We start from the raw sequence: 4,023 nt of genomic DNA on the forward strand, positions 1-4,023 counted from the left end.
TGGGACGGGCTGAGCGCATGTCATGGGTTATGGGGCTGGGCGTGCTGACCAGTACTATGTATATAATATGTTCATAAAAATTACGAAAATAAGATGTTTTTTTTAGAGAAACCAAAATAAGATGTTGGTACAACAGTAAAGCTCCATAGTTTCAACTCAATGATATTGAGTTCAAACTTTCAACATGGAAATTTTTGAATTTTCTTTTTCTTTTTTGAAATATTATCTTTTTTCATATCAATGGTTACTTTTCTTATGACAATAATTACTTGGCCATATAACTAAAAATATAAGTTCTCACAAGGCTCGAACGCCTTCAATACGGGTCTTGAAGTGTTGGGAACCTTGTGGAATATCCTAATCCTTGTTTTGATGATACCAAAATTCATAGGTCTTAATTGTAATAGACTAGAACAGTTTTGAACTCAAGTGTTAGAGTTCGTTTCTAGTTTAGTATGCGGTTCTGAAGACTGAAGACTGAAGGACGAAAGACTGAAGACTGAAGACTGAAGATACCAACTGAAGTATCAGTTGAAGAATCAGTTTTGAACTGATTACTTAATGCGTGCCACAGACTGATACTAAAGTCAAGTATCAGTTGATCATTCTTCCTCGGACTGATCTTCCAACGTTCAAAGGAAGCCACGTACTCACAAGAGTACAGCCGCATTAAATGCAGAGATCTCAGGATCTTATCTTTGCAGAGGTCATTCCTATTTGGTGGTTACTTTATCAGAGACGTCACACCTCCTGTCCTTCAAGAGAGCCGTTTCCACCAGACAAGGAACCTCGAAGATTGAAGCCTCAGCCCAAATTCGAATTGCTCTCCAACGGAAGAAATCTTGAGGACGTTCTATACGCCAACGGATCTATTCAAGAGTTCTCTTACAAATAGCGCTCGAGGATCACTTCAACCTTCACCGATTCAACGACATAAGCTGAAGCTCTGCCGAAATTGCTACTCAGCCTAAAGCTTAACCTCCCCAAAGCTTGAATAGAAGAAGAGAATTCTAAAGCCAAAATCAGTCACTGCTGATTACATACATTCTCTTAGACCTTAGGCAAACCTCTGTTTACCCAGAAGCCAAGGTCAAACTTGCTACAAAGAACTTGTTCTTTGTAGTATAGTTGGCACTCGTTCAAACCTCCTTTCCAAAAGAAAGATTTGAGTGTTTTTGAGTGATTCGGAGTTCAGAAGGGTTATCTGACTCTGAGAGTCTTAGCGCGGGTTGTGCTAAGCAAGAGAAATCCGACGCGAGTGAAGCGTGGGTACTGAAGAAGGGTTTTCTTCAGTGGTACGGTTGTGTGCACCCGGCAAGCACACAGTTTGGTTTGCAGTGCACCTGTTAAGCACTTGCGGAGTGGATTGTTGGTCTGATCAACTGACCGTGGATGTAGGAAAGGGTTTTTCCGAACCACGTAAAAGTCTCTGTGTTGTTTACAGCTTTCAGTTTTACATTCCTACTTGTGTTGTTTCAATTGATAAACTGAATATTGATTAACGGCAAAGAGAAACCTAAGACCAACAACGTGCTCAACCGAGGCTATTGCGAAACTAAGTTTAATTTCCGCTGCGTATGATATCAGTCTGACTGATCTATCTTTTGATAGTCAGGAAGAGTGTTATCATCTCTGTTTTAGCAAACTCAACTGAAGCTCATAAGTGGATCAGTTAAGTTCCAGTAACTTAACTGATAACTCCTTACTGAAGAGCGTTCAGTATCAGTCGTCAACCCTGTTTGGTCAAAACTGTTTTCAGTTAACAGGTGTCTTTATTTGCGTGTAAAGTTTCGTTTCACTACTACAAAATTACACATACATAACACTCAATACATAACGGTTTTTTTTAAAAACCGTTATGTATGAGCGCACTTTTAGGTATAGATAACGGTTTGACAAAAAACCGTTATCTATGTAGTGTTGTCCATAAGTTTAGATAACGGTTTATGTTAATCCGTTATGTTTGTGCGTTATCTATTAGTTGCATACATAACGGTATTACAAAACCGTTAAGCCGACCGTTATGTATGAACATATTTTACAACAGTTTATTAAACTGATATGTATGAGCGCTTTAAAAATTGTTATGTATAATTTTTTTAAATTTTTTTAAAACTTATATTATAGTATTATATTATATTTAAAATAAATAATCCCCAAAGTCTTACCCAAAATAAAATCCCTAATTTCTAGGGTTTTCAGCTCTCCCTCTCACGCCATCTCTCATTTCTCGCTCTCTTTCTCTCTGGTTCGCCGTGTCCAGCCGCGGCCACCTCTCCTCCGGCGAATCCGCCGGCGTCTCGCCTCTTGTCTCTCACCCCATCTCTATCTCTTACTTTTCCTCTCTGTTCAGCACACACACACACTCACAAATCAAACCCTTCTCCCTCTCTCTACCTCCTCTCTGCGCCATCTTTATCTCCGGCGAGCAGCCGCTAGCCGCCACCTTCTCCAGCCTGGCGTCACCCCACATCACCTCTCTCTCGCTTCCACGACCCGTTAACTTCTGCTATGTTTTGGAAACTTTTATAATCCTAACTATGAAACTAATTCTTGATCTTTTCTTTCTTTTTTACTTGACCATTTGGTTTTTAATAACCTGTCCGTTTGTATGCTAGGCACTCTTTCTAATTGTGGAAGCAAACAACGAAGCACTTGAACTGGGAGATGCTTTATTAAGGTCAGTTCTCTTGTTTTTTGAAAGTTCTACAAGCAAACTGCTTTGGGAAAATTGTTACACCACCTGGATGACTATAATTGAGTACTAACTGGCATTGGATTTTTGAATTCAATTCAACATACTTGGCTGGCAGTTGTGCAGCATTTCCAAGTGAAGATTGGGAGATTGTAGACTCATACTTGGCGCCCGTGGCGATGCTTTTGAGCATGAGGCAACTAGAAGAATGTGTAATGAATTTATGGTAGCTTGGGATGGCTTGAGGTCAAAAGACAACCAGAGAATCATAGCAGGTTGATTAACTAGTTCTTGAGGACTTGGTGCTAGAAACATTGTATGATAGATTTTTGTTTTAGCTATAAGGTAGTTGGTATTTTCAATTTTGAATCGGAATATGCAATGATGATGTATACTTGATATTTGGTTCATTTGTATAATAATGTATGCATATTTTGGATGATATATAATATTGTTATTGTTGATATTATCATTTTGTCGTTGTATAAAAAGTAAAAAATTAAAAAATATACTACAATTATAAAAAGTGCAAAAAATCGTTATGTATTCTAATCAAAGATAACGGTTAAAATCGTTATAAAAAGTGCAAACAACCATTATAAAAAGTGCAAAAAACCGTTATGTATTCTATTAAAGATAACGGTAAAAACCGTTATAAAAAGTGCAAAAAACTGTTAACTATGATTAAAAAAAAAATTCTAATACATAACGGTAAAATCTTAATACATAACGGTGAAAAACCGTTATGTATAACCTTCATAGATAACGGATGCGTACTATTATGTATGAGCGTCGTACCGTTATCTATGCTACTTTACATAACGGTTTTTAATCGTTGTCTATGATACGTATCATAGATAACACCACTATACACAACGGTTTTTTTGCTCATAGATAACGGAAAAAATCCGTTATCTATGAGCGTTTTTTTAGTAGTGTTTAGATCTCTATCTTGAGATCCCTCTGATTGAGGATTTTGTAAAAATAGCTCATAGGTGTATTCCCCCCCATACACCTATTTGAGACCCCCCGGGACCTAACATGAAGGCATCAACTTGAACGACACTAATTTCATTCAAGACGATATTGCGGAGATTCCTTCTCTCCCCAAAACAACAAGGACATGCATCGGCTACACCTCGACCAAGACTGAGCTCGTGTGCAAGCTGTGGGCATAGATGACCCATACAATGCCATCAAGGGTACCGATCAAAAGGCACTAGTCTATTGGGGGAGATTACTCAGAAATTCAACGAAGCTCAGCCTTCCGACACTCAGAAGTGCAACAACAAGAAAATAACGTCGCAATTTCAACGCATCTAAAATGA

The sequence above is a fragment of the Salvia miltiorrhiza genome, chromosome 2 (assembly GCF_028751815.1).
Source record: "Salvia miltiorrhiza cultivar Shanhuang (shh) chromosome 2, IMPLAD_Smil_shh, whole genome shotgun sequence".
In the NCBI taxonomy this organism is placed as follows: domain Eukaryota; kingdom Viridiplantae; phylum Streptophyta; class Magnoliopsida; order Lamiales; family Lamiaceae; genus Salvia; species Salvia miltiorrhiza.